The sequence below is a fragment of the Pseudorca crassidens genome, chromosome 15 (genome assembly GCF_039906515.1).
Source record: "Pseudorca crassidens isolate mPseCra1 chromosome 15, mPseCra1.hap1, whole genome shotgun sequence".
Taxonomy (NCBI): domain Eukaryota; kingdom Metazoa; phylum Chordata; class Mammalia; order Artiodactyla; family Delphinidae; genus Pseudorca; species Pseudorca crassidens.
In genome coordinates, this window is record NC_090310.1 from 33830077 (window position 1) to 33842117 (window position 12041).

Below are 12041 nucleotides of genomic sequence, written 5' to 3' on the forward strand. Positions count from 1 at the left end.
CCAATCCGAGGGAGGAAGATTCATTTTTATTAATATTTAAATAAACCAAAAATCACCTGAGCTGCAAATGGCCATTATAATATCATATAACTCAGTGAGTAGGGGGAAAGGTCATCTTCAACCAGAAAAATCAAGATTTACTAACAGAGGGACTTCGCTGGTGGTGCAGTGGTTAAAAATCCGCCTGCCAATGCAGGGGACACGGGTTCGAGCCCTGGTCCAGGAAGATCCCACATGCCACGGAGCAACTAAGCGTGTGTGCCACAACTACTGAGCCTGCACTCTACAGCCTGTGCTTCGCAACAAGAGAAGCCACCACAGTAAGAAGCCCGTGCACCACAACGACGAGTAGCCCCTGCTCGCCACAACTATAGAAAGTCCGCACACAGCAACGAAGACCCAATGCAGCCAAAAATAAATAAATTAATTAATTAAAAAAAAAGATTTACTAATAAATCTGAAAGATGTATACGGCACCTTGCATCAACGAGAGTTGGCCCTGACTTGCTTCCTCTCTGGAAGAAACTTAAGTAGCAGAGGTGGGACTGGTTTTCAGTGTTCTAGAATCCTGATCCAGTGCTCTTTCAATTACTCCTGTAGAGCAGGGTTATAACTTATACCCAGACTCAATGCAATTCACAAGTTTCAGAGCTCAATTATAAACATGATTGGCAGACATATGTTTAAAAAATACTGTTCCCCTTTTTAATATGCACCATTGTTTTTAAACTTCACGTTTTTTTTAAACTTCACTAGCACTGGTGTTGATAAATTAGAATATCTGATAACATCAAGAGGTTCCAAAATACTGGAAAGAGAGAGACCAGTGGCTGGAGAGGCCTGAGGGTATAGACAGCTATGAAGCTTGAGGATGGTGGTAACAGTGCTTATCCATCTGTAACCAAGCAGGACCCTATGGGGCCTCCCCAGGATAGACCCTCGCCATGTCCTCTGCCTGCTTCTTGTTTGTAGAAAAGCTCTAGTCTTCCAGGTCTCCCCTGAGTCACAAAAGCTTGGCTTAAGAATTAATGTTTGAAAGGTTGTAAACATGTTGGGACAAAAGTAGAGTTGGGCCAGGAGAACTAGAAACAATTTAAACAGTAAATCAATCATACGGCAGTCACAGAATCTTTAGTTCCTCCCTGAAGTACCTAGATAATAGTATCTGATGCCCATTCCTGAGTTGTTTTACAGGTACTAAAGCCCCCAACAAATGGACAAAGTTAACTACATGAAGATCATGAGTATGTAACCCCCAGACCTGCTGGAGCCTGAGAATTGATCATGTTAACCCCAGTGACACCACCCTGTTACCTCAACATCAAGCAATCAGAGAACTGTGCATAAGCTGATCACACGCCCCGTGGCTTCCCTCCCTCATCTTGCCCTTAAAAACTCTTCCCTGAAATCCAGAAGGGGAGTTAGGGTTTTTTGAGCATTAGCTGCCCTCCTTGTCTGGTGCCCACAGTGAATGTGGTACTTCCCTTCACCACAGCCTAGTGTCAGTAGATTGGCTTTACTGTGAGTGGGAGAATGGACCAAAGTTTGATTCAGTGACACATCCATCCATCCAAGCACCTTCCATCCTTCTTTCCTTCATGCAATCCACCCTTCCTTCCATCCATCCACATCTCCACTACCTACTAGCTTTGTGACCACAGATAAGTCACTTAACCTTTCTTTGTCTCAGTAAAATGCGAATAACCATAGTACCTACCTCAATGGATAGAGGTGAGTATTAAAAGTTAATAGTTGGGGGCTTCCCTGGTGGTGCAGTGGTTAAGAATCCACCTGCCAACGCAGGGAACAGGGGTTCGATCCCTGGCCCAGGAAGATCCCACATGCTATGGAGCAACTAAGCCCATGCGCCAAAACTACTGAGCCTGCGCTCTACAGCCCGTGAGCCACAGCTACTGAGTCCGCGTGCCACAACTACTGAGGCCCGCGCGCCTAGAGCCCGTGCTCCACAACAAGAGAGGCCACAACAGTGAGATGCCCATGCACCACAACAAAGAGTAGCCCCTGCTCGCTGCAACTAGAGAAAGCCTGTGCACAGCAACAAAGACCCAACACAGCCAAAAATAAAAAACAAGTAAATAAATAAATTTATTTTTTTAAAAAGTTAATATTTGTAAGGCACTTAGCATTGTGCCTGGTACAAAGTCGATGCCGTTTAAAATTTTATTATTATTTATTAAGTCTTTTTTAATGCCTAACACCATCCTCCTGATGCCTACAGTCTACTGGGGAAGACAGATCTTGGTCAGGGATGCTGGGGGAGGCCTTGCCAGGAAGTGGCAGTGGGGTTGAGATCTTAATGATGAGAAGAATGCAACCAGAAGAAGTGGAAAGAAGCGTTAGGACAGTTAGGAAATGAATAGTCAAGCTATATGGTTATCTTCTATAAGTTCATAGTATGCCACAGCTGGAGAATTATCTGTGCCCTAATAATAGAAATAGCAGTAGTCGTAGAGCCTAGGCAGACTGATCATATATCCATAGATATAATTTTTTTTTTTTTTTTTTTTTTTTTTTTTGCGGTACGTGGGCCTCTCACTGCTGTGGCCTCTCCCGTTGCGGAGCACAGGCTCAGCGGCCATGGCTCACGGGCCCAGCCGCTCCGCGGCATGTGGGATCTTCCCGGACCAGGGCAAGGACCCGTGTCCCCGGCAGGTGGGCTCTCAACCACTGCGCCACCAGGGAAGCCCCATAGATATACTTATTATAGGTCCTACGATCAAGTTCAACCTTCTTAACCCCTGCCCCTCCTCCTCTCCAGTTGTTTCCTCCATCCCCAAAGACTCTCACTCACATTGAAGATCCAGCTAAATTGAACTACTTTGAAAGACACGTAGCACTATACACCTCCAACCCTTTGGCCACATCTTCCTTCCAGAGCTCCCCATCACCTGGCCCAATCTGAACTCATTCTTCAAGGTCCACCCAAATGTAAACTTCTCTCTGTAACTTTCATTGACCCATCCAGCTGGACTGATTTTTTTCCAGGTGTCCCATGGCCTTTTGCACATTCCTCTATCTGAACAAGAATCATACACTCTCTCTAACCCACTGCAGCATTGGCCTGTCCAGCAGGGCAAGGACAATGTTCTATCCAACCCAGTTGCCTTGCCGCCTGGCACAGTGCCCAGTCTCTTAGCAGCTGCTCACCACATTGGAAAGCCTAGGAAGCTCGCTGATCCAAAGTGCTAGAGCACCAAGGAAGGGCCCTGAGCTTTACTCCAGAAAGAAGTTTTCTCTGAGCATCATGGCCTTCTATAGTGCTCCCCTATTTGGCATGCAGGTGATAAGATTAATTTCACATCCATGTCAGCTTCGTGCCCACACCTTTGGATCTGTTTTTAATCCAACCTGCAGTTGAAATGAATTTTATGCCCCCCCATCCTTTACACTAATAAGAATCTGTCAAATCCTTTAGGTGGATTGTTTTATAAAAACAAAGGCTGAGAACTATTGTTACAAGGTGAGAATAGAAATGGTCATTAGCAATGGCACCAGACAGCAAGGAAAATCTAAGGATCTAGAGTTCCAAAGCAGTGATGTCACTTAAAATGAAACAAAACAAAACTAAGATTGTCCTGAGTTTGTAATTACTCTCACAAACTACCTAAAGGGCAATCTGTGACCAGGGAGAACCTTGGGTCCCAGTGAAATTGGATGGAATTTTCATGGCACTGAGACTATGCACCAGCTAAAGAGCTGTGAGTGAAGGGAACAGAAAGGACGCTGGAACAAAGGCAGGCAGAGCTGCGCACTCCGTGCATTAGCTGCCGTCACCTCGGCACTCCATCCAAATGGATGCACAGACAGCGAACCAATTACTTCCAAGATGCTGGAGTTGATGACCCCTGGGCAGGCAGTGCATAGTTTAAGCTTCTAACTCGGACTCTCTCAACAGGGCTGGCTACTGCAACGTTCCTACTTCCACAGAATCGGCCACGCACTGCTTCATGGATTCCTGCACACGGGTGACCATGATGAGCTGCTGAGACCTCCTGTCTCTACACCTGCCCCTCTCAGCCCCCCACGGAGCAGGCAATCTTTCCAAGCTATGAATGCACCCACGTTACTTGATGGTTTCAACCCTAGGTGGATGGCTGCCCATTCCGTTGAGGACAAAGCTCACGACGGTGGGGGACACAGGCTGACGCCCCACGTGGTGTGCTCCTGGCCACAGCCTCAGCCTTGTTTGTTAGTTAGTGAGCAGTCACACCCTCCCTCCAGACCCCTTGTGTTACCAGCCCCAGGGACCTGCCAGTTCTGGGTCACATCTTACTCCCCACCAGCCACAGGGATGCTCTGTAGGCTGTGTCTTTGACCTGGGATGCTCTTAACACCCAATTAACTCTCATCGTTACTTCCTCATGGAAACCTTGGCCACACGGTCTCACGAGCCCATTGTCTTTCCTTCACAGTGCATCTCACAGCTGTCTCTTCACAGTCAGCTGAAAACGCTCTAATTCAAGTCTGCCTGTGTCACCAGCATGCCGGCTCCATGAGGGCAGGGATCACGTGTGTCTGCTCACCGTTTTAACTCTACCTCTGACCACACTGCAGTGGATATGGAAGGCATGTGATAGTACTTGCTGAAGGAAGGATGAAAGTGAGTGAGGGAGAGGGGAGAGAAGAGAGGAAGGAAGGGAGGGAGGGAGGGAGGGAGGCAAGCTTTCTCACCCTGTGGCTAACTTTAGACACACTTCCGGTGACTACCAGCTTCTCTAAGAGCTATTTCCCTCCCCCACCTCATCTCCACGTAGCTCAGTCCAGAAATCAGGTCTGAGGTACCTGACCCTTGGTTCCCTTAGGGCTGTGTTGAGTAGGGATGAGATGTCACCTGATCCAAGTTCAGTTTTCTTCCAGGAATTTGCACAGCGCTGCGAAGTTTCCGCCGGCTCCCAGAACTGAGAACTCGCTTATGGTGGGGTCACTGTTCCCTGCCACGTACTCAGCAAGAAGGGAAGCAGCCACGCTCTGGAGCAGGAAGAACAGAGCAGAGAGGCAAAGAGGCAAGAGTGCAGGGGCCCCGACGCAGAGGGCTCCGGGTGGGCGTGGGGGCTGCCTCGTTGACGGATGACCCAGCTGCTCAGGATGCCTGACCCTCCTGGTACTGACCGCTCCTCCCGACTCTCACGGCTGAGACTCACTTCTGGGCTGCGTAATGGATGTCCCCGTTTTTCGAGCTATTTTGAGTGGGTCTCTGTTACTTGCCAACAAAAGAGTCACGTGTCTCAAAGGGTGGCATCTCCCCCAGCTGGGAGGCTTCTCCAGCAGCTCTGCCTTCAAATACGCCCGCTGTATCTTGACCACATCGGTGATCATGACCACGTGCGCTCTCTCCAAGCTTCTCAGCGGCCCCTGACCTTATTCAGGTGTCTGGAGCTTAACTGTTCTTAAAGGGGCCCTGAAGCCACATCAGCACAGAGTAATGCAGCTGGTACCATAGGGGCTTAATAATGTGCGATCTGGCAATGGTGGAGCGTGGAGGGGCAGGCGCCAATCACTCCTGGGATGGGAGGCAAGCGGGCCAGAATGGGAGGTGCATGACAGCTTCCTTAGGGTGGAGACGGTGATCCTCCCCAAGGGAATCCAGTGACTCTCAGCTACATGACATGAGGCTGCTGACCACTGGCCGCCACTGCAGTAGTGATCTGCCCAGCCGTGCTCGGCCATGCAAATGATTTGCCGTGTCCCTGGGTTCGCCGCAGGATCTCAGCACCTGAGCTCCAGACTCAAGACCAATGCATCATTTTACTGTGAACTTGCGGTCTGTTTTCTAAGGGGTGCCGTGGGTTAAAGCACCATCTCCCACTGCCATCAGGCATGAGCACCCATGCAGCAAGGCCGGCATGGGACACTCTTTGAGCTGATTGTCCCGCACCATCTCTTCTTGCATCTTACCCCGTTCCCACCTCCGATGCCTGGTCTGTATTGAGTATTCCCCCAAAGGTCATGTTCTTCCCCTCTTGCCTTTGTTGAACGTTAAGTGACTGAGCTGAACAAGAACAAAAGCCAACAGCCAATAGTTCTAAGCTAAAATGGAATCCTCACCCCACTCCAACCTCACCGGCCTTTGCCCTGGCTGGTTCCCTTGCCTGGGAGTCTGTTCTCTTTTCGTCTGCCTGGGGAACAGGGACCTATCCTATCACATCCTTGGGGTGCCCTTGCCAAGCACAGCGAAGAGCTCCCACCTCCCTGCTCTCAGAATTCCACTGGTACCTCTGAGCACTCGTGGCTCGCAGACGTTAGTGGCTTTATCTGTCCTCTCCATTGGGTCATCAGCACTTTACAGCCCCAGGTCATACTTTACCTTATTCATGAATGATGGTACTATAGCCATTTGGGACACAGACTCGGGTTCGAAATCAGTTCTCCCACTCATTTAGCAATGTGATTTTGGGCAAGCTGCTTGACCTCTCTGAGCCTCTGTTTTCTTACCTATCGAATGGGAATAATAATGCCCTGCTCCTTGGAGGGCTGGTGTGAGGATTACATGATATAACTACCTGGCATGGCTAGTCAATACATGTTCATCATGCCAGACGCCCAACAATGATGCCTACTTGGTCAACCACAGTCCTTCCAATAAACAGAGTCGAAACATGCTTTGCAAAATTTTGCCAAGTAAGTAAGATTATCCAGGTGACTCTGACAGCAGAGCCCAGGTAGACCACTGGCCAACACAGCTGCTGGCACATAGTAGGTGTCGTTTAAGCATTCCCAAACTAAAGAACCAATGGGGCTCTTCCCTCACTGATGAAATGCAATTGCAGCTGCTGCTCCAAGGCTTATATTCGACTTGTCACACTGTTGAAATGCAATAAGCGTCCATTCGTCTGCCTGCTGCGTTTAATTTGGCTGCACTCACCCTGTCCAGTCAGGGCTCAGGTACAGTCTCGGTGGCTGCTCCGTGGGAAGGTGCTTCCCGGTCTCCCTCCCCAGGGAAGCAAACTTCCCCCTAAAGCTCCAGGGACCTTTGAGAGACTAACGATATTACACCCTATACGCCACCCCGCTTTGAGGCTTATTGTTGGTGTGTTTAATTTCCTGTCTTGGCATTACAGGAGATTTCTAATGTTTGGGCTGTAGGGTATGTTCTGATTAAAAATAATCCTCCCAATTATGGGCTGGCATGAGCCTCCTGTCACATGCACTCTGCCACCAGCCTCTGCTTCCCTGTCAGCAATAATTGTGTCTGCACTGCCTAACCATAAATGAAAACCCAAGGGGCACGTTTGGGTCCCAGGTTCCTGGGCCGCACAGGATCTTTTAATTTGCACTGTCTGTCAGAAAGATGCTTCTGTGTGTACTCCAAAGAAATCCTCAGACTCTCAGAATCAAGGCCAGAAAGAGCAAAGGTACCACAGCCTTCTTGGAGAAACTGTATTTGAACCTGCCAGAGATAACAGGGTGTAAGGCAATGAGGCGCTTTTTATTCTGCTCCAAACTTTAGCTAGACTCGGTATGAAACAGGGAAGCTGAACTCTAGGGAAATTTCAAGGTGTATTTATATTATTTTTTTTCCACCAAGTACATAAGACAGGACATTGCATTCAAAGCATGCAAAAGCAACTCTGTGAAAGGAAATATACACGTGAGACCTGATTATTTCAATCTCTATAAAATTAAAACTTTCTGGGTGTAGAGTGAGGGAAAGAGGTATGTGCTTTCAGCTGGGAAATATCACCAGGTTCTTCTTGGGTAAGCAGAGAGGAGCCGTCCCTGTGGCCAGGCCCAGAATAGGCAGTTGAAATATGGTGCGGAGTCAAAACAGTGTCACTTAGAGGCGTTATTGAGCAAAGGTTTGTTTAGGAGTAAGGAAGAGGGGGATGTTTTGTTGTGTCTCTGCACCCACATCCCTTTTTCTAAGAAGGGCACCTGCCCAGGAATGGGGGTGTCTCGTCTCTCTCCGACTCACCTTCTTTCTCCCTGGACAGATGTTTGGAAGAGGGCAAGGCCTGACCCTGGGATGGGCATTAGGACCCTTATCTTAGGATTTTACAACCTGGACATGAGGGCAACATGCTGCTGTCAGCTCATGGACACGGCCCTTGGATGGTGACACAGACTGAGGACCAGGGCACCTTTTGGGAGAAGTGATGGGGGACAAGAAGACGGCACAGCAGGACAAGTCCACCCTTGGAAAGCAAGGAGAACAGAGCCGATGCAGAGGGGAGCAGAGGGCCCCACCCAGAGCTCTCCACTCGCCACGTGGGTTCCAGATAACCTTTGTGTCTCTCTGCCTTCACTGCTGATGCCTCGCTGAACGTCCTACACTGAGGATGAGCACGAGATACTGGGGTGCCTTCCTGAGAAAGTGCCCCTCTGGTGGGTGGGTTTCTGTCACTTACGGCCCATGTTTTGGTGACTGAGTGATCAGGGCGAGACCTATTCAGGACCACACAGGCAGGCTGTGCAAGACCAGGCAACTGTGCCACTGAAGCTTGCCCTGTGGACCAGATGGACCGTGGGTCTCATCCAACACGTAGCCTGTTTTGCTAAAAAAGTTTTATTGGGATACAACCATGCTCCTTTGTCTGTGTATTATCCATGGCTGTGTTCACGCTGTAAGAGAACTGACTAGTCGTGACAGACTCTTTGACTCACAGACCCCAAAATATTTACTACTTGGCCCTTTATGGAGAAAGACTGCCACCCTTGATGTAGCAGCTTACACAGATTCACATACATGTTCACAAAGATCTAAATAAGTAAAGACATGAATAATAATAATAAATAGTAATACTGCTGTGATCATTATCCAGTACTCAGCACTTACCCCTCACCAGGCATTTTACTTACAAAACACCCCTCCCGGGCACAACATCCATTATTTCCCTTTTTATGATGATGAACTTGACACTTAAGAATCTGAAAGAAATTGCCCCAGGTCTTACCGCTAGTAATCAACAAAGCCACAAGCCAAATCCAGTTCTGTGTGGCTGTAAAATTCATACTTTTAACCAATATTTGGTAAACCTATCAGTTTTTTAAAAGTAGAGAAATTGGACTTCCCTGGTGGCGCAGTGGTTGAGAGTCTGCCTGCCGATGCAGGGGACACGGGTTCGTGCCCCGGTCCGGGAAGATCCCACATGCCACAGAGCGGCTGGGCCCGGGAGCCATGGCCGCTGAGCCTGCACGTCCGGAGCCTGTGCTCCGCAACGGGAGAGGCCACAACAGTGACAGGCCCGCGTACCGCAAAAAATAAATAAATAAAAAGTAAAAGTAGAGAAATTGCCCAGTATGGCTTTTTTGGCAGGGCCTTGAGGCTCATTTCTAGCAGGAGGAGAAAAACTGTGACCATCAGCTTCGTGGAGCAGCTTCCTACCATGAACCTAGAGAATTCCACATTTCCACCCTTTAAAGGGGACTGTGGGCCATGAGGTTTCTTAGAGGTCCTGGAGGGGAGGATGGGCAAAGTAAACCAGAGACAGGAATGATTTTTAATTCCTGCAGACAGACTCAGGTTGAACGATAAAAGACTAGCAGAAATGGATGGGGACTGCAAGCTGATTATTGGCATCACACAGAATTGTCTGGGAGACAAAAATGTTCCTTCCCATCACAGCACCAACAGCCAGTGAGTTCATTCCACCAAGAGGAATGAGGCTTCTCAGCAAATGTTCACGAGTTCACATGAACTGAGTTTACCCAAATCCATCAGTGTCTGGAGCTGGCCTGGTACCTACTTGGTATCAAGGAGACCAAAGGATCTCATCCATGTACAAACCACCGAACCTCACACATAAAAGACTCGAGATGGACAGAGAGGACGAACGTCTGCAGAAATTTGATACAGAAAAAACTCTGCTACTTCAAAGGCATGAAAACTGATTAGAGAGAGGGCTCAGTGTCACCTGCAACTCGCCAGGCTCCAGGAGCAGGGCTCAGAGAGAAAGGAGACCATGCCCTTGTGGTTTCTACCCTGTGTGGTTTCAACTCTCAGCTCAAATATCGCTTCCTTGGCAAAGCCTCCTCCATCTGTCTCTCCAGCAGATCTAGGACCGGCTCCCTTATCGTCACTTATAACTCACACAGCAAAACACAACCATTTGATCAGCATCTGCCTTTCCTGCTCCACTGAATACTCCACGAGGACTCAGACACGGAGGGTTTTGTCCCCTACTGAGGACCTTCCTCTGCACCTAACACAGCGTCTGGACCAAAACTGGTGCTCGTTAAATATCTGTGGGATGGATGAATGAATGAGTGAATAATTCTAGAATGAAATCACGTTCTCTTCTGGCATTGCAAGGGTCTCCATCTGAGACCCAGGGGTTCTTCACTAACTCACCACATCACTGAAAGCTGTTTCTTTAAGCCCAATTTCCCCACAGATCCCATATCCAGCTTCTGACGGGTCACTAGAGGACCCATGACAACATCTGAAGAGACCAGTGTATGCATGAAGGAAGGGTTTTGACGTTGAGAGTCTTCCTCACCTGGGTATAAATCCCGGCTTCAGCACTTCCTAGCTGTGTGACCTTGAGTAAATTACTTTACATTTCTGGGCCTCAGTTCCCTTGTGGATAAGGTGGAAATGACAATGACTCTTTGCAGATTCTTTCAATGATTCAATGAGATAACATAGGGAAAGGGTTTAGAGTGTAATTACACGGGGTGTTCAAAGAGCTGTACCTACTGTAATCATACTCAAGGCCTCCTCCCAAGCTGAGGATGATCTTAAAGAAGTAAAGTGATGTAAAATATTGTAACTTAAAGAAACTCAGTAAATACCGATTTGAGACAAATAGAGACATACGTATGTGAATGTATATCAAGACAATAATAATAACAGGAGAATAGTAATAATAATAATAGGAAAGAGGAGGAGAAGCAGTATCCAACGCTCCCTCTGAGCCATGCACCGTGATGAGCGATCTGCACGCCGCATTCCACTGCATTCCCACGACATCCCTATGCTGTGGGCATCATTATTTCTAATTTTCAGATGAAGTGTGATACTCAGAGAGCTTAAGAATTTGTGCAAGTTCCCATGGAGAAATTAGAACTTCAACCCTGATCTGAATGGCAATTATGCTGTATTTGCTCTCAGAGAGAATGTTCCCCATTCCAAGCAAACATCATCGCTTGCTGGTGATGGCTCAGGACCTGGGCGGGGGGCAGGTGGGTGGGTGATGTCACAGAGACGGTGATATGCTTTTACAAGAGAGGAGCTTAGATGGGCCAGGATGCCACGATCAGCTCTCACTCACAGAAGAAGCTTCAGCACAATGGACCATGCCCACCCCACCAATCCACACTGGTTACTTTCCATCTTCTCACTAATTCTGTTGATCTTTGTCATTGGAGAGAGAGATTGTGCAGGTACAAGCAAAGGGCTTACAAAGGGAGGCCTCTCAGACATAGTAGCAGTCTCTCCCCCTGAACGGCAACCACTGCTCCCCAGCCTTTGGAGTCCCATCAGACATACGGCACCACGAGAAAGATCCTCCCATGATTCGAATGGGCCTCCTTCCAAGACACCTGGTAGGTTGGGGGGTGGGGGGGTCAACGAACCATTGATGTAAAATGGAGAAAGGATATAGGAGTCAGAAAGCTCCCAAGAGGCTGAGATACAAACAGATTTACAGGGCTGGGGTACGAAGCACGTCATTGGGAATGCATGACACTTTTGTTCATTAATCACCTTTTATTTTGAATCTGTTTCTCAATGAAAAGTAGCTCTCCATTTCTATTATCATGATTAATGTGTCAACAATACACAACCCTAACCACTGCATAAACCAGCCTGTCGTGGAGAAGGGGGGAAAAGAGACCCAAAAACCGAAACCAAAACAAAAGGTAAGGAAAAAACCCTTAGTACACGGTGTGATATATTTGCTCAGATAACTCCTTTATTTACACCGCTGAGAACACTTTATTTTTGAGCTTCATAACTCATTGCTCTATAAAAGAAAAGCACGTACTTCAACATGGAGCAAGAAAATGTACCATAAAGAAAATCCATCCTCTTCTCTGTAAGTCTCAATTTAAAAAAAAAATTCTATTTAATATGTGTTGGA

General features: G+C 47.9%; 1 protein-coding gene across 25 annotated transcripts in view; it reads right to left on the reverse strand.

Moving 5' to 3' along the window:
- RBFOX1 (RNA binding fox-1 homolog 1) overlaps nt 1–12041 on the reverse strand; it is a 2180200-nt gene that overhangs the window by 1217920 nt on the left and 950239 nt on the right. The window lies entirely within an intron of this gene.